We start from the raw sequence: 20,511 nt of genomic DNA, 5'->3' as shown, positions 1-20,511 counted from the left end.
ATATTCCCATTGTACCCTAACTATTCAACACGCCAAATAAAGAACACCAACATTATTTTTAATAATCTGATTTTTAAATCAATCTCATAATTGGGGGTGGGGGGGACGCTGGCTCACAATATGTAAATGCTTAGGGTTGGCAATACCAAAGCCCTTCCTTCAAGTCCTTAGGACTTTCTGGAAAAGTTAAAAGCTAAAGTGTCTCCTGCAACAATATTTATAACTGAGATGTGCAAAGCAAAAACCAGGAAAATCTGACCATGACTATATCTTACACATACTGTATATTTTTTCCTTACTTTAGCTTTCAATCCAACTTGTAACCAGCCAGGCACTTGATCAATACATATTATAAGCCCCCCTGAACTTTACGGAAGGGGTATACATTAAGTAAGGCGATGCAAAATTATGATTTTTCTTTTGTACATTGTTTCACAATTTAATTTCAGGCAATTTAACTCTCACAAAATGTTGCTTTTTCAGCTCAGTTCTAGAGGCTGGGATTTGCTTTGCCAAGACCGCAGACTGAAAGATAACAGGGAGACCTTGTGGTGTTCCAGCTCTTTGCAGCTATCCAGGTCTGGTAAGACTCTGCTTTGCAGCCAAGACAGTGGGCCGGGGAAGGAGGAATAGGGCAAGGGCTGAGCGAGCAGAGGACCTACTTGTAAAACTACTCTCAAGCTAACTATTCACATCCACAACCTAAACCATTTCAGCTTCACTTCAGATACGGTCAATACGTAATTACTCAATGTTAACTTTGTAAAATAGAGCATGAAAAAAATATTTCATCTGATGAAACCAAGGCTCTTGCAAAACTGAATTTTCACCCATTAATGCACCTCATGGAGTGGAGTATGGAATGATACCGGCTCCTAAGGAATCAAACGCAATGCAGGCAGCTTTAATGGTTCATTCAGATGTCCAATATTATGTACAGGCGCCATTACTTCTTTTATATGCACCAAGTGCCCCCAGAGGGCACCCAAGTGCCTAGACACATTTTCTTTAAATTATCAAATATATTTTAAATACATCTGCAGTATATTTTATTTTGAAAAGATATGTAACCAAATCTACTGAGCGTGTATATTTTATTTGTCCATATGGCTATAATTCAGATGGAAGGGATGATAGTTTGGGACCCCCATTGTTATATGAAGCCTTAAAAATTAGCCGGCTTTGGTTCTGGAGGATTAAAGTCGAAATCACTCCTCACCATTTCATTAGTTCAGGTGGGAGCTATTAGGTTTCCTTGAGCTGAATGCCTCTAGGTAGCGAAGGGAGGGGGAGTCCTCTTTCTGGGATAAACTTTCTCAAGTGCTGGTCAGGCTTGATAAAATTGTTTACAGTCCAGACTTGCTTTTTCACACTAGTAAGCATGTGCACGCGCACATACACCCCTTGTTCGTGGTAGACTTAATTTTCCCCATTGTTGCTCCCCACCACCACATCTGAAGCAATGGCGGCAATGCTAATGTAGGGTTTTGGTGACTGCCATTAATTTTAACCATTATGTTGCCTTGACCTAGTCAGAGAAGGTTTTAAAACACGAGCACCTGCCTACATTAGCATTGCTACTAATGGAGCTGCACCAATGGGAAATTTTAGAAAACATGGCTAGTGTAGACACCTTTCACTGCCCCATCCAGCCAAAAGGAAAGAATACACTTCTCAAATACAACCAGCAAAATCAAGTTTTTACAAAAGGAACTGAAAAACTTGTTAACGACTGTATGTTTGGCCAATGTAACTTGTTTTAAAATATACATTAGAACATTCTAAAGTGTCCAGTTGTTACCACAGCATATTCACCTGCACACCTGCTGACAAGCTCACCGCATTTTGATTTTGTAAACTTTTACTATGAAGAAAGCTTTGAAATCAAATTCAATGTATTAGTGCTCTGGAGAGAATTAACATACCTGTTTTTCTGCACATATGTTAGGAACACTGTGTGGATATTACCTGTTTAAGTCATGCAACCAAAACTAAAGCTGCCCTGGAGGATTAAGGAGAAGGATGTTTTTGTGGTTGACACAGAGAACTGGGAGCCAGTTTGGGTATGTTCTATTCCCAGCGTTGCCGCTGATTTATTGTGCAGCCTCCATGAGTTTAAATAATTTTCCCATGTGCCAGCTCCCCTATCTAACAACACATGGATAATAGTACTTCCTTCTCTCATATAGGTGTTATGAGAATTAATTACATTAATTAATGTCCTGGGTGAGTGGGTGAAAGACCCACACACAACACAGAAGAAACTGACAAACTGTCCTACCAGGGCTTTGTGAATAGTCCCATTGAGGCCAGTGGGACTATTCATAAAACTTCCCAGGATTTACCCTACATGTCCAAAACCTTCCACCACTTAGGCACGCGAGTATTTTTACACTAAATTCAGTCAGATAACTCGCATGAGTCAAGCTAGTGCTCAACCCATGCAACAAACCTCGATGCCAACTCTGCCCACATATCTACACCAGCAACACCATCACAGGACCTAACCAGATCAGCTACAACATCACCGGCTCATTCACCTGCACGTCCACCAATGTTATATATGCCATCATGTGCCAGCAATGCCCCTCTGCTATGTACATTGGCCAAACTGGACAGTCACTACGCAAGAGGATAAATGGACACAAGTCAGATATCAGGAATGGCAATATACAAAAACCTGTAGGAGAACACTTCAACCTCCCTGGACACACAATAGCAGATGTAAAGGTAGCCATCTTACAGCAAAAAAACTTCAGGACCAGACTCCAAAGAGAAACTGCTGAGCTCCAGTTCATTTGCAAATTTGACACCATCAGATCAGGATTAAACAAAGACTGTGAATGGCTATCCAACTACAGAAGCAGTTTCTCCTCCCTTGGTGTTCACACCTCAACTGCTAGCAGAGCACCTCACCCTCCCTGACTGAACTAACCTCGTTATCTCCATACTGATTTATACCTGCCTCTGGAGATTTCCATTACTTGCATCTGAAGAAGTGAGGTTCTTACCCACGAAAGCTTATGCTCCCAATACTTCTGTTAGTCTTAAAGGTGCCACAGGACCCTCTGTTGCTTTCCACTGGTGAGTGTGTATGTTACAGGTCTCTCTGTGACCAATCCACAGAGGATACAAGTCTGTTATAGCCCCAGCTAGAAAGCCTTGGCTCTTTAGCTCAAGTTGTAGCCACTGATAGTTCTAGCTTGGTAGAGTCCTGGCTCCATCCCCAGTGTGTCTACCAAGCTGGCGGTTGCATAAGTAGTAGTGGATCTGGCCCTACATAACTGTGGAGAATGAGGTAGTTATTTGTATTTTTTTTTTATAAATACCTTATGTTCCCCAGGTTACCTATGTATTATCCTGCCTAACTCCAAGGAGTTAAGTCAATGGAGGATGCTGGGGGGAAAACCAACAGGAAACAAAACAATGGCAAAGATGAAGTACAGTCCAGAGAATATGGACCTTGAGGAAACCATGGGGAAGCTATTGATCAGAGAATTCCCTGATTGTATCCCAGCAAGCTGGGCATGTTTATTCTTCCCACGCTGGAGCCCAGGAGCAAAAAGGATACTAAAAATTGTTAGAGAGCCTCACACCTAGAAAAGGAAATGGGGTGGGTAGAGTGAATTGCCATGGCTACTCAGGGAGCATCAGTGAGTGCTGACAAGAACACAAGAGGAGAGTCACAGAGGCCACACTGTGGCAGGGCAGTCTGCTTCTCCCAACACAACTAGAGGTAGCTGGGCTGAATGGAACTTACAAAAGCTTGCAAGGAAAGATTATGTGTTAGATAAGAGAAAATATACATGTAGCCCTTCATTGTTTTAGTCATTTTCTCTGATTGCTATGTACCTTTGGGGTGAATGAATAAATAAGGTTTTGTTTTGAAGAAGTCATTTTTGAATCATTTTAAGCAGCTGCTGTCATAGGTTCCTGGAATGAAAGGCATTACAAGTGCCAAACTCACAGGGGCCTGTTGGGTTAGCACAGTCAATAAACAGGGACAGCATCTCAGAGATTAATTTTAAGCATGGTTGGACCACATGGATTCACTCAGAGAAGAGTGAAGATACTGAAACCTATCCCCAAAGGGGTGTGCTTGAGGGGGATGAAAAGGTGTCTAAAAGGAAGTTTGCCTGCAAGCACATCAGCCACCACCGGAAAAACAATTATACTGGTCTCCACACAGAATGTTGTCAAATGCACAAAATACACAAATAAAAACAAAAAAGGAGCAAAGCTACATTTTTCCTCTCATCTGTTTCAGATACAGTGATCTTGTGTGTTAAAAATATTTTTACAAGGAATTTAATTTATAGACATCTTCAGGAATTTTTCCTCTCTAGTCAAATGGGTTTTTTGGTGATCATAAAGGCAAAGACATCTGAATTACATTTCTGTCTGAAACACACTATTTACAGAATGAAAAGTTCTTAATATTGTGGCTTTTTTGTTTTTAGATCTTCTGTGAAAGGTTATAACTTCCACACACAGATAAAATAAATGCTGTACATTGATATATGAAAAACACAACCAAAGAAGAGGGTTGAGAATAATAATTAAGATGTAGCATTTTTAATCCTCTGGAACTCCTTGCCAATACATCTGAATAGGAAGGGTTTCCCTTCTCTATTCTCTTTGAAACTGTATTGCAAAAATCTCTAGACACCTAGCTTTAATTTCTCCACGTAATATAGATAGAGCTGTCAAAGCAATACACCATTCAAAAGATTGGGATTTTCTAACAGGATTTTAAAGACACCCCTACAATATGTATGGAAGCTGTGAAAAGATAGAAGCAAAAATCAGCTAGACTACAAAGTAAAGCTAAGCAAGAGTTGACAGATCTAAGCCGATTTTACTCCTTAGAGTTTCCCATCCAAGTCTTTAATAATTATATCAAGAACCAGATTTCTTTGCCAAATATGTTTCAGTACCCAACATCCCCTGTATAAGAAGCTACCAGGGTTTGGTGGTTGTTTATTTTTTTGTTTTATTTTGTTTTAAAAAGCTTGATTGTTCTGACAAAGATGTAAATAATACAAACCTAAAAACAATGATCAACTCCACCTTATGAACTACAAGGAGGGATTTGTGCATAATGCCCAAAATGGTAAGAGGGACATTAGCATGTAAATGATTTTAAATCTGCCTTTATTAAATTTTAGATCCTTCAAATTCAGAGCCAGACAGTTTCTTGCTCTCTTGGGGTCTGCCAACATGGTGCATGCTGTGCTGTTATAGCAATCACAAAATTTACCTGGTGCAAGGAACTGGTATAGGTACTGGACGAGACCCTGTTATAAAATGTGCCTGTTTTATCCAAGTTTCATTTTTTATATCTTTTCCCTAAATAGTTACACAGCTTATTGTTAAAAGACACTTTTAGCAAGGAAAAGGAATAAAACATGTGTGCATATATTGAATTACAGTTTAGTAATATGTGCCAAATTCTGATACCCTTACCCCTTGGAATGAATGGGGCAACTTGTGGAATAAACTGCCATTCAGCATGAGAAGAGGTAGCAGAATCTGGCGCTATATCAATATATAAAAGCAAGGAAAATAGTTGAAAGATAATTATTATCTTCACAGTTCGCCAACATCAAAGGGTAAAAACAAGTCTGTGAAGACCATTCTAAATATAAAACTTTGTTGAACATATATGTGGTTTACCTTACCCTGGAGGTCTGTCATACTCCTTGTGGTGATATAGCCTATAAAGTGTTTGCAAACTATTGTAGCTGTATCATAGACATACTATAGTCTCAAAAAAAAAACCGCCCACACACACAACATCCCAGATACAACTCAGCACAGCAGTCTGAAAAATCATAAGGTTAAGTGCATCATACTTGGAATGACCTGTGGATTTTGTTTGAAAAATATAGTTTTCAGTTGCATTTGGCATTATCATGCCTCTGGCTGGTATGGACAACTTGCTGAAAAACTGAGATCATCTATATCATAATGCTTACTGTCACAGCATAAACCAATTCCAACCTGTTTATTGGAATCAGCAATGGCAAAAAGAAGCTTAACATAATTTCAGATCTGGGACCAAATTCATCCCTGGTATAGCTCAAGGAACCTCAAGATGTTACAATGCCAAGTAACTCATCGGCTTGCTGTGACCACTGACTTTCTTTACCCCTTTACCTTATTGCTTAGCACCCTCGCTCACGTGTCACTGATGTAACTTCAGACCTGATCCTGCAGACACATACATGAGCCAAGTCAATGGGAGAGCTGATATGGAATATAAGTAACTTTACACATACCAGTGTTTTCAGCACTGGAGCCTTGCAAGAGAGGGACCTTGTCTTTGTCTATGGGGCAATGACTCAACAATAGTAGAAAGTGAATTTTTTTCCAGTTCCCTGGCAATTCTGAAAACAGGTTTGGGTCAAACAAAACATTTTCTTTGACTCAACGTGAAACATTTTGTAGATTTCGAGCATGTAAATTTGAGGGTGGGCTAAAATAAAATTTAAGGACATTTTTAAAATGTCATTTAGAAAAAATATTTTATTTAAAAAATGACAATACATTTTAATTTTTTTTTTTTTAATTTCAACTGAAACCATTTGGCAAAACTGACATGGATTTGCAAAGTGTTTCAGTGCTGCCAAATCTGCATTTTTTGCTGAAAAAAGTGTAAAATGTCACCTAGCTCTAAACAGTAATGACTGACATCTGTCAAGCCAATGGTGTTCCACCACGCATGAATTAGGGCCCTTATTTGAATACTAGTGGGTGAAAGCCCATACTATTGCATAGGTTAAATAAAGTCACTTGCATAACAAAGCCCTAAATGGCCAAGAACTTAAAAATTGGATGGTAACAGACATGAATCCCAATGATGATTGAACATGGTGATATTCTGAACAAAGAGAGCTCTCAACCATGCTTGTAGCGGCTTACTTCACTTCACGTGGATTCAGACATTTTAAGCTTCAGAATGACACACACACTAATATTCCTGCAATCTTATTACATAGATTAACATTTTAAAATCACTGTTGAACAAAAGTAAAATGTTATTTACTTAATATTAATTTTGATTACTAAATCCCCTCTCAAGCTCTACAAACTAGCAAAATGTAAACAAAAAAAACTGGACTAGCCTATTCAACCAATTTACAGCGAAACCTTCCAACAATGAACCGGGTATAAAAATAAGCTTCCTTTTCTCTAATTCACCAACCGTCCGATCTCTGCCTTTTCAATCACCGAGAAAATAGCTGTACCTTGAGGTATATCCCGAAGTCAACAGCTTCAGGCTATTTAAAACCATGCAGGTTTTGGGAAACGAAATTAAAAATGAAACTGTACAAAATAATAGCAGTTAATAAAAATATAGCACCTACTTGAACTCATGTGTGCTGCCGCCACACTCCAACCTAGCTCTGTGGTAACTGTCACATCAGCAGCCTGTTGCAGAGAAGGCTACGCTGTGAGGAAAGTCTATCACAGGATCTGAAAAAAAGGGGAGTTTTTAGTTAATAATGTGTTAGATATCATCCTTAACTTGGGTAAAAGTTATCTTCTTCTCTTCCCTTCCTTGAGCCAATGAAGGAGCATGTCTTGTGGTTAGAACAGGGACCTCTTTCTGTCAAGAGCATGAGTTACATCCGCACTTCCACCACGGACACCCAGTGTGAAATTGGGAAAGTTACGTAACCTCTGTGCTTCAGTATTCAGTCCATGTTCATTTGATGAAAATCCACACATTCACTTTGACATTATTCAAAAAACTCTTCATTTTTTTGACACTGGTTTCTACAAGCAATTTGTTATTTGCAAAAATGTTCATGAAAACCAGTCTCCAAAACATGCAGAAAAATGTTCACACAAAGACTGACAGGAGAAATCTTCATGAGGTCAGTCTGAGATCTAATGGAGGAAGGTACCAGGCAATGCAACAGAGGATGGCAAAATCAGGCCCAAAAGTAATATAGGCGGTAGTAAGGACAGCAAGAAGCTGACACCATATAGCTTACTTACAAGTACCCCCTAATTACCTTCACTTGTCAAGTCTCTCCACATGACACGTAAAGAAGGTTTGCTAAACTGGCTGCATCCAGTTTAGCAAACTGGCTGCATCTTTAATGGTAAAGATATTGGGGAGCATGGTTCCAGGACTTTTAATTTATTCTTTTAGAATAGGGGTGGGCAAACTACGGCCCGTTGACCGGATCCGGCCCACGAGCAGTTTTAAGCCAGCCCCTGAGCCGCACCCTGCCCCAGCCCTGATCCCCCTCCCACCCTCCGAACCCCTCGGTCACAGCCCAGAGCACCCTCCTACACCCCAACCTCCTCATCCCCAGCCCCACACCCCCTCCCACACCGCAACCCCAATTTTGTGAGCATTCATGGCCCTCCATACAATTTCTATTCCTTGATGTGACCCTCGGGCCAAAAAGTTTGCCCACCCCTGTTTTAGAACATGGTCACACACACACACTCCGAATCCCATCTACTATCAGTAGTTAGTGGAATGTTTACTTCAGAATATTCGGAAAACAAGAATGGGAAGCAACAGAGTGTCCTGTGGCACCTTTAAGACTAACAGATGTATTGGAGCATAAGCTTTCGTGGGTGAATGCCCACTTCGTCGGATGCATGTTACACTTTCCTAACCTAAAAGGGCATGATTCTGCTCTCAAGTATAACTTCAACAGAATTATTCTTGATTTCAAAGTGGGAAAACAGCGTGAGATCAATATCAGGTTTAAGAAGTAAAACAAACAAAACGCGGTATTGGTTTTTATTTTTTGTGAGGGTTTTTTTTTTTTTTGGTGGGGGAGAAATAGGATGGGTTTATTGTGGTAATATCAAAGTTGGCTCCAATTCAGCGCTGCTTTCCCCAGGAAGCAATGATACAAATAATACCACTTAAAGATTCCTTTGTTGTATGTTTCTTCCAGATTTTTGATACAAACTCCATCATTTCATGACATTTTGGAATAGAAAATGCATTTGAAGATAATGTAGTCTAGTCTGAAGATTTTAGTAGTTATTGAAAAAGCTTTTATGCTTTAAGGATAGAGAAAGCACAATATGTTATACTCTAGGTACATTATCTACTCTTCGCAATTTTACTTATTTATTGGAACAATTTGATATATTTCTTGGCCTTAAGACAGACTTTTGAGCAGTTCAGAAGACTGTCAGTTAACCAGTTCAATACATCTACTCCACTGCTCTGCTGGTTCACCACTGTCCATTAAATACCACTGAAATAAGTGGGATGTAAAGCCTATTGCACTTTAGGCCACGTTGTTTCTCAGATTCAACAGCATGCCCTAGAGAAGGCCATGGATTTAGTCTTTGCTTGTTCCTGCCGACTGGAAACTACCAACAATGGAATCAAGCCTCTGATTCAGTCTTCCAACCTGACTGAGACAGACCAGGGATTGTTCATGGCACACAGAGAAATTAGATTAAAAAAAATAAAAACAACCAAAACACAAATACAAAACAGGCTGCTCCCAAAGGCAGACAGGAGGCTGCTCCCAAAGGCAGACAGGAACAACTCACCCCCCTTGCTCTAGGATGGTTCTTTCCAGACTGACTTTGTTCGCACACTTCCCTACAGGACCCCTTAGCTGGCAAACAGGATCAGGAAACCCACCACTCTTGAAGCGATAGCTTACAATTCCAACACAGTGCACAATAAACCACAGATTCTATTAGAAATGGGAGGGAAACAGTTTTCCATATTGTGAATATCTTTAGGAGCTCAAAACTTTTTCCTGGCTCGAACTGGGATGAAAAGACAAAATCCCCAAAATATTTGCCAACTGAAAAGAAGAATTTATTTCCCATGTCAGATCAATTAAAACATTTAATTACTATTCTGTCTTTTTTTTTAAAACCTTTTTCAATTTAATTGTCTTAAATTTCAAAACAAAAAGTTGCTCTGAAGCAGAAAAGCCAGAGTCTTTCCTTATTGAAAATGTCGAAAACAAAAACATTAAGACAGTTTCAAAACTTGTCTCAAAATTTTTTTGAGTCGGGAAATTCAAACCCAACGCGGTTTTGCGTAGTTTCAGTTTTGACAATCTGCATTTTTGACAAACAACAATTGATGTAAAAATTCCTGACCCAGCTGCAGATTCTACTATATGAAGATGGCTGTAGAAAGGAGCATTCTCCCACAGCACACTTCTTTTGTCTTCTTTTATTCTTTCATTGTCAAGGGAAATGAAATTTAACAGTGTTGTGATTGAAGCCCCAATTCAGCAAGATATATGTTTGTAACTTTAAGCATAAGAAACTCCCGCTGGCCTCAATGGGACTACTCCAAATCTTAAAATTACCTACATACTTAAGTACCTTGACGAACTGAGATTTAAGCTGAGAGTTTTGGTTCAAAGCCAGTTAACGTAACATTTAAGTGAGAGAGAAAAACTGGTCTCATATCTTGCAGTTTTTCCTGCATGTTAAGTAAATAAAGACGTAGGACCTGATTCTGTCCACATTGATACTATTTATACTAATGTAATCCCTGTGACTTCAAAGGGCTTTACTCCTGATGTAGAATGCTGAAAGGGAGAGCAGAATCAAGTCCATAAGGCTGAAACCTCAAGAGATCCCTGCATTTTAACACTAGCCTTTTTGCACTAAGCAACATGCAATTAACCCTTAAACCATAACAACTAAACAGATTTCTGTTGCTGCTGCTGTTTTCACACCTAATTCATTTGCAAGAAAAATGTGGCAATTAAAAAACAGATGAGAGTATCCTAAAAAAGCTTTCTTCGCAAGATTCAGGAAAAAATCCATCTTGGAAAGTGTTGACAAGGCTCCCACTGAAATAAATAGAAGCCAAGCACATGAGAGCAGATGTGGCCCTTGCTTTTGTGTTTAAAAGTGCTATGGGGCTTAATGCCCAGTTCACTTGCACTTCTCCCAAGTGTAACTCAACTGACTCAGAAGATTTATTTCAGACTTACATTAGTGTAACAGAGGAGGATGAAGGCCATACAATGAAACTCAAAAGATTTTGCTCAGCTCTACCTCTGAATTACCCAACAGCAACTGTTGCATATGTACATATTTACCTGGCTCTTGCAGGAATCTTTAAACAAACACCGACTCCTCCCAATTTGGAGCTATACACCAGGTTTTTTCCAAACTCAGTTTGTTCCCCTCTCAATTATTCTCAGAATTAACATTGGATAGATACAGCCAGATTAAGCAACCCTTATTTTGCAGCACAGTTTTTACTGACCACTATAAAGTAGATTTAATATCTGTTGCTGATACAGTGTTCATCAGTCATGAATGGCCTCCTCTCTGACAGTGACTTTACTCACTACGCCTAAGGAAGCTGAAATATATCACCTCTCTGAGGAAGCTCGTAAAGAAGATATTTATGATGTGTAACCTAACCCTTAATATTTTAAATAATAAATAATAATAATAAATAATAATGAGTGGGTGTATATTACTGGAGTAACTCAAGTAACCAACAGCAACCCAAAAAGCGTGTTTAAAAACATAACCACATAATTTTCTTCCTGAAACATACAATAGTGAGAGAAGCAACCATTGGTCCCTAGAGCTCACCACTTGTGTTACACTTAGGTTTATTCCTGTATTTACTGTAATTTAGGCCCCCATGCTATGAAGTGTCAATTCACTATCTTTGAGGATAAAATAGCAATATAAATATAATAGTGTGTGTGGGGGGGGGTTAATTTGTATATTTTCCTATATTCCATGTATAGTATGCAATGAAATCAGATAACCATTTTCAGCATTTTTCTCTGAAGACCTCCCTATTGCGTCTATGCACAAGTGTCCCCAATACTATATTATTCACAGACTGACACATTCAGCAAATGCTGACACTGCACTGAGTGCATTCCTCAAAGTGACACCTCAGTAAGCATTTCTGTACAGGAGGGTGTAGCATAATCACTAGCAAATCATCTACCACCTAGCAGCACCCCAGCAAACAGTGCAGTTATGAACATTAGGTCAGCTCAGGAAGGAAGAAATACCAAATTATCCATCCTGCCTGTAGATCACAGAGTATTCCATACTTACAAGTACATTGACTTTTTTCCAAATATACCCTGTAAATACATTCCATGATCAGTATATTTCTCTGCTTAATATTCTACATGGCTTTCTCACATCAGTTGCCTGCTGTTTTCATTCAAGCATTGTCTTATTTTGGAATGGAGGGAAAAAACAAAACATGAAATCCAAAGCCTGATTTTGTGTTTTTCTTTTTCTTTTTTTTTTTTTAAAAACAAGTCACAAAAAATGTGAAAGCCTCATACTAAGGCCAGATCTGGGGAACGTAAATAAAAATGGCCAAACAACATTTCTCCTAATGTAGCAATTGGGGGGGGGGGGAGGGAAACAGTAAAGTGGTTCAGTGATGAAAGAAACTGGCATCGCCCAAACCAAGTACAATATGTAGTGATGTAGGGTAGTTAATGTCCAAATTCACTTGCAGATTAGTGATTCTAGGGAATTCAAATTTGGGTAGTGGACTTTGTATTGTATCTACTACAAATTAGCTAAAATTAAGGCAATAAAACTAATCTCAACATACTATGAACTGGTACATTCCAGAATTTACTCATTACAATACTGATTCAACAAGCTACTAAAGCATGCATGTACCTTTAAGCACGTAAGTTATCAATGGAACTACTCATATGCTTAAAATTAAGCATTTACTTAATGGTCATGCTTGATCAGAGCCTGAAGGGCAAACACTTTCAACATGAGAACGGCCAATAGCAAGTAGTAACTAATGAATAATATCAGATATAGCTACTCGGACTATTAAATCATATGTGCCAAAATTCTTGAAATTTTCAGGAACAATGGATATGCTCACAAATGGTGTGGTCAACTGAATACACCTTTACCCCAATATAACGCGACCCGATATAACACGAATTCGGATATAACGCGGTAAAGCAGTGCTCCCGGGGCGGGAGGGGGAGGCTGCGCACTCCAGCGGATCAAAGCAAGTTTGATATAATGCGGTTTCACCTATAACTTGGTAAGATTTTTTGGCTCCCGAGGACAGCGTTATATCGGGGTAGAGGTGTATTTGCAAACACTTAGTATGATCCCATGGACATAGTGAATTGACTCCGAGCTTTTATTCAATTCATTCTACTTTCTATTTCCCTACAATAGCCCAGAGCTGGGGGAAATGGTTGTCTCATTTTACCTTTCAAAAAATATATATACGTTTGTTTGTTTGTTTGTTTGTTTATTTTAAGGGAGGCAGAAATCCTAGGAGATTATTAGAGCCTACATGTTTATGTAGGAGTAAAGTAGAGGGATGTAGCCTAGCTGTTTGAGTACAGGGATTAGAGTTGGGAATGCCCAAGTTCTAATGCTGGCTATGAGACAGATTTCCTCTGTATGCTTGGGCAAATCACTTAACGTCCTCTACCAATTTCCTCATCACTAAAATGGGGGTATAATACTGTCTACCTAGCTCACAGGAAGGTTCTAAGTCTTAACTCATTTACGTTTGTGAAATCCTTCAAAAAGGGTGAAAGACTGTAGGTTAAATCAGCAACTCTATACAGGAGATCACTAAAAATGCTCATTCTATTACAACACAGGAGCTCAACACACCCTTGCAACTGTATCTCAATAGATAAACCCTGGTTTATTAGGCAACTGTACACATACTGAAAGGATTGCAAAAGCCCTGAAAGGGGATGTTTTATGTCATTTATCTTTTGAACTACACAACTAACTATTTTGACCATGTTTAAACTGACAAAAGATTCTGGCCCAAATTATCTAAGAAGCAAAATTCCACTGAAAAATTGATTTTTAAGTCACAGGAGCATAAAAAAATCCAGAATTATTCAACTCCTGTTTTATGCAGTCATGTAAATTATGGTATCCCTAGAGACTTTGTTTTTAAATCTACATTATATTTTTAAGTGTTCAAAATAAAATTCTCCCTTTCCCATACCCTCATACTAAAGCAGGGGTTTCTACAAGAAATATTGACAGACTACAGGGACACTAGAATGCACTGACTTTGGTTTTGGGTTTGTTTTTTTAAGACAACTAGGAAGAAGAGATTTTTTCCCCCCTACATTAAAGTGTTAGGAGGATTGTACTTGTGTTAATGAGAAACATTATCTTACCAAAGAGAGCTTAGTATCCTCATTTCCATTTATATAGGAAATTGATTAATACTTAGCTAATTGGCACATTGAAATAGGGATTAACTGAATTTGCTTTTCTTCACAACCCAACAACTATAATTTAGATCCTTATTTAGATTTCAATCTTATTATTTTTGAAGGTAATCATCTTCCTGTTGTTAGAAATAAAATATCAAAGTACGACATTAATTGTATCTTACTTATGTTTCAAATTAGCTAATTAACATTACCAGAAATTAAGTACAGTGTGCAAAGCTTAAATCCCCAATTTTGGAGTCAAGTCTTCTACATAATACAGTAGAAGGAGGTATATGTTCTTGAGTGGTGTAAGGTCAAATAATTAGGAGCTGATATGAACTGTGCTCATATGTTTATAGTACTGAGGTAATGGGATGATTCCTGACTACACTGCTCTACAGCTAAAATGCTTCTGAAATAAATGTAGTAAAATTTTACTAATTCTGGGTCACTGAGAACGAAAATGATGCTTAAAATTGTTGATTGGCTCTAGTTTTCAAGATATGCTCTTGGGTCTGTATATACGACCCTTGACTTGGGAATGGTGGAGGATAAGTGAGTTATAAAGGGAAGGGATCTCAATTTAAACCAGAAATGACTAAAATACATCTTGGACAAGTTTGGACAGTACTTGCTTTTTAGGCAAAACAATGAATGATGCAATCTGAAGCTGGTATTGCGTCATACATGGTATGAATTGCATCATGTTATTCCTAGAAGTCATGGATGATGCAATCATAACGAAGCTTACATCACTCTGCTGAACAAATTGCCCTATATCAGCTCTAGAAATCATACAGTGTCGTGCTCTCTTATTTGTCAGTGTTTGATTTTGCAAAGGGACACATTTCTGTTTAGCCAAAGTGAGCAGAGATGCCTCGTACTTGTGTGAACAGTGCAGATAACTTCTGCTATGTTTGTGGTGAAGTGACTTTTGCATCACAAAAGCGCAGTATAACCACTATGGTTAAGAAAGCCTATCACCTTTCTTTTGGCTGCAAAATTGGAGATCAGGACAAGAGGTGGGCCCCACACATATGCTGCAACACTTGTGTAACAAATCTTCGCCAGTGGTTGAACAGGAAAAGGAAATGTATGCCTTTTGCAGTGCCAATGATTTGGAGAGAGCCAACAGATCATACCAGCAATTGTTACTTCTGCATGGTGCCTCCAGTTGGGAAAGGTGTGTCAAAGAAGAAAAAGTGGACTGTGCATTATCCAAACATTCCATCAGCTATACGCCCAGTACCCCACGGAGAAGGACTGCTGGTTCCTGATGCACCAGAATCATTCTCACTTGAGTCAGACGAGGAAGAGGAAGAGGATGCAACTTCTGGTCCTCAACCATCAATGTCACAGGACCCACATTTTCTCCCATCCTCCTCCTCTGAACCACACCTCATAACACAAGGTGAACTGAATGACCTTGTCAGGGATTTGGAACTACCCAAGAGTAAGGCAGAGCTGTTGGGCTCCAGACTACAGCAGTGGAATCTCCTGGCAGGTGATATTAGGGTTTCCATGTTCCGTGACCGTCAAAAGGATCTTGTCCCATTCTTCTTCATGGAAGGTGATCTTGTAGCCTGCAACAACATCGATGGTGTGATGGCAGCCTCAACATCGTTCACGATCCAGATGAGTGGAGACTGTTCATTGATTCATCCAAGACGAGTCTTAAAGCTGTTTTACTGCATAATGGCAATGTTTTGCCATCAATTCCAGTTGGTCATGCAGTCCATATGAAGGAAACCTATGACAACATGAAACAACTTTTGAGGTGCATAAACTATGACCAACATCAGTGGCAGCTTTGTGGCGATTTGAAGGTTGTTGCTCTCTTGCTTGGTCTGCAGACTGGATACACAAAGTACTGCTGTTTTCTCTGCGAATGGGATAGTCGTGCAAGAGATTCCCACTACATCAAGAAAGATTGGCCACTCCGACAGTCATTGGAGCCTGGGAGGAAAAGTGTTCAGCATCCACCACTTGTTGAATCAAGGAAGATTTTGTTACCACCCTTACACATCAAGCTGGGTCTGATGAAGAACTTTGTCAAGGCCATTGACAAAACACAAGCAGCTTTCAAGTACCTCCCTGGAAAATTTCCAAGGGTTAAGTGAAGCTAAGATAAAGGAAGGTGTCTTTGTTGGTCCTCAGATTCGTGAACTTCTTCGAGATGATGCATTTGACCATGCACTGCGTGGCAAGGAAAAGACGGCATGGAAAGCCTTCCAGTTAGTGGCAATAAATTTTCTCGGAAACAACAAAGCAGACAACTACAGGTTGTTGGTGGAAAACCTCCTCAAGGCATACAAAAGCCTTGGTTGCAACATGTCACAAAAGATACATTTTTTGCACTCTCATCTAGATTTTTTTCCACCGAACTGCGGAGCAGTGAGCGACGAGCACGGCGAGCGATTTCACCAGGACATTGCAACAATGGAGAAACGCTATCAGGGCAAATGGAGCCCATCAATGCTTGCAGACTATTGCTGGACAGTGACAAGAGATGCTCCATTTAATGAATACAAGAGACAAGCCAAGAAGCGCCGAGTAGACACTGAATAGGACTAAACTACATAATAATGTACATAATAGTTTTTTGCCTTTTGTTTCATAATAAATTTTATTTATATAACCCTTTTGCTGATTTTTAAAGTGTTACATAAACAGGACAGGTGAAATATTATCATATAAAGCAACCATAAACACATGAAAAGACCTAGGTTTACAATTTATGATTAAAACTCTACTATCTACACAATATACATAGACATAAAATGTAAAAACTTAAATATCTTAGAAACAGTAGCCAATCAGTTGTTTTAATTCTCATATTTGAATTCAGCACATCAAAATACATAATAAATAGCACATTTTATCTCTGAAGCAGACGACTTCTCAAAAATTGTAGACCAGTGCTATGTTTCGCTACAATACATCTGGAAGATTTTTTCTAATATTTTGCCTCTAAATCCACAAGTTGGCTGAAGATGTGTAAAAATCCCTTTAGTTGACACATTTAAAGAGATCTGGGTCTGCACAGTTGATTGCGGCAAAGGTTTAACCCAAGTAACTGCAAAGGTTTAGCCCAAGTAACATGTATTACATTTGTTCCAATATTCATATCCTACCACCTGAAATGAGCTCAACTGGTGAGTAGGAATAATTATTTTGGTCTAACCATGCCCCATTTTGAAGCTCTTTAGACACAAAGATGCAACTTTATGTAAACTATGTGTGTGACCAGCAAGCTGTCAGGAAATGGCGGGATTCCATCAGAATAGTAGATTTGAAGGGCTAGAAAGAGACTCTTCACCATAGCATCAACTACTCCACTTTGGGTGATAAATACAAGTTTAGAGGCAGAATCAAGTCCTTAAAATTAAAGCCACAGGATTCCACCCCCACCACCATCACCAAGCACACATGCGCACACACTTGTTTGAGACAAGAGGGCAGGTGGTTTGATGCGGAAGTTCAGAGAGCCTACATTACTAAAACCATCCAGAGAATCCTGCATAACTCTTAATAGTAACAATGTATGTGTTTTTGTTGATTTCATGACAATGCACACATTTTAGGTAGCTCTTTTTTAGAGACCTCTCCTCAGTCCTCCTCCATGGTTACCATGATCATTAAGATTTAAGTGGAAAAGGGGAGGCAATGTTGCCTAATGACTTAGAGCACTGGACTGGGACTCAGGAGACCTGGATCCTATTATCAACTCTGCCACTGGCCTGCTGGGTGACCTTGAGTAAGTCACTTTCTCTCTCCAAACCTCAGTTCCCCCATCTGTAAAATGGGGGTTAATGATTCTGACCTCCTCTGTCAAGTACTCTGAGATCTATTTATAAAAAGGTTACATAAGAGCTAGATATGATTATTACCACACTTCTCAGAAGGGGTTTGCGTGTCTGAATTTTTCTCTTTTTAAAAATTTATTTTTTATTGAATGTTTTCCACAAATACAAGTAGCCCAAACAAACAGTATCAACATTTAAGCTCCTATTTAAAGGTTTTGAGGGCAATCTTAACTTAATGCCCTTCTAAAAGGATCTTGCAGTAAATGATCATAACACTAGGTAACGTGATACACTGCTCAGCAGAAGAGGTAACGAGGTAAGCAGAGGTAACAGGCATTACACCAAACACACACTGGTAACCTGTAAATGATTCAGCGCCTTGCAGACCCACAGTAGGATTATTTTAATTTCCTTAAATACAATGTATTTGGAGAATTCAGCTACAGTTCCCATCAGTTCCCATTTTTCACAGGGCAGTCCTACTGTAAACTGGAGCATCCCACTTCCTATAAACCAACAACCTCAAACTGCAACCCTGTTTCTACTAAATCCGACTCAGTTGGAGTAGAGGTTGGTTATCAGGCCCTAAATTAAGCTCATAAGATATTGACCACATCCCAGAACATCATCTGGGCCAGCACAGTTTAAGGCCCTCCCCACCAGTCTATACAAACACAGCCAATAAGATCATTTTCTTTGTCCATTAATGCAAAACACACATTGCCCCTCTCTTGGAATGCCTCCACTAACACATTTGTCCACTGAAAGAAGTTCAAACTACTTTTCCTCACCTTCACAATATTGTCAATCTCTCCCCCTTCCCTATGCCTCTGCCCTGGTCTCTTTCAGTGGTGCATCCACCTCCTCCACTATGTTACTGATGCCTATTCAGGATGCTCCACTTTATCTTCTTCCAGTACGACCTCATGGCTTTTTTCCATGCGACCCAATAATTTGGAATGCCCTTCTCCTAAGTTGGACTACTAGGCTATTAAGGAAAAACTTAAATGAGAAGTTACCACCTGTTTTCCCAAGTTTTCTTAATATTTTGCCTCCGAATCCACAAGTTGACTGAAGGTGTGTAAAAAAAAATCTCATGTGGTGAGAACTCCCTTTAGTGGACACATTTATATAGTCATTAACAAGAACACAGTCCTCAAAAAACAAGCATGAAAAAAGTAAATGTTTACTCCACTGCTGAATGCCTGCATCACCCCTAAATCTCTTCATCCAGGCAGCACCCCTTCTTCCAGTATTTGGGGTAGGGGTAATATCACAGGATAACTCAACCTTGTTTTAGAATGCCTAATTTCTCATATACACTTATACCTTGTCCACAAAACAGCTTGGGAACCATCCTTCTACTAGGCTTCCTGTTCAGTTAGAGATTCTGCTTAACAGAAACCAAGAATGCAGTTTCAAGGTAACCAACCCAAGGTTCTTGAATTAAACAGAACACTCTAATTAAAACCACAGCTGTAAAACATAACAAGAAGCATGTGAAACAGAACACCCATATGGTTTGCTTCCTGCAGAAAACTCCATACACCCTCAAGGGTTGTGTTCTTCTTCCTAGAAGATGTTAGCACATATTCATACTGCCCCAGAAGTTTACAAGAGCCATAATTGTGCCACCAGGGAACAGAGGAGAATTCTCTCAAGACAGTGAGAAGATAGGGCTGGAGTACTGAGCCTTACTTTGCTCCCCACAAAAGTCCCAGGATGGGAAGTATCGACAGCAGAAGGAGAGAGTGTCACTATAGTGCAGTGGTTCTCAAACTTTTGTACTGGTGACCCCTTTCAAATAGCAAGCCTCTGAGTGCGACCCCCCCTCTTATAAATTAAAAATACTTTTTTATATATTTAACACCATTATAAATGCTGGAGGCAAAGCGGGGTTTGGGGTGGAGGCTGACAGCTCGTGACCCCCCATGTAATAACCTCGCAATACCGTGAGGGGTCCCAACCCCCAGTTTGAGAACCCCTCGGTAGTGTATGACGCTACAGAGATCCTATACTGTGACCACCAACAGGCAGCCCTTGAAAAGCTACCAAAATAGACACAACAACCCATAGGCTCACTCTAGTTCACACCAAAGGCTACACCTCCCCCAACCCCCATCTCAGAATCCAGGCTGCATAAATATGGCTTAAAACACATCTTGGCCCCCATCCCTCCAGGAAGCACAGCATCGAATCAGAGCCCAGTATTTAATATTGCTGCCCACCCATCCCTACACATTATAATCTAGTAAGGATCAAGCACAACCAAATGATAATCACCTCAGGGTAGGGATTATGTTTTTGATTGACCAGTAAAGTAGCATGCACATCTCTCTCTCTCTCTCTCTCTGAACGTCAAGCACTAATTGTCTTGGCTCACATCCCTTTGCCCCCCTTCTGCTCCCGAAAAGGTGAGCAGCTTATGTGGCACATAGGTACAGTCCTATAAATAAAGGAGTTCCAAATAAAGTACCGGTAGTTTATTTCCTGGTAAATGGGAAAAAAGATAA

Source organism: Emys orbicularis, chromosome 1 (assembly GCF_028017835.1).
Source record: "Emys orbicularis isolate rEmyOrb1 chromosome 1, rEmyOrb1.hap1, whole genome shotgun sequence".
Classification (NCBI taxonomy): Eukaryota; Metazoa; Chordata; order Testudines; family Emydidae; genus Emys; species Emys orbicularis.
Note: the sequence above shows the minus strand (reverse complement) of the source record.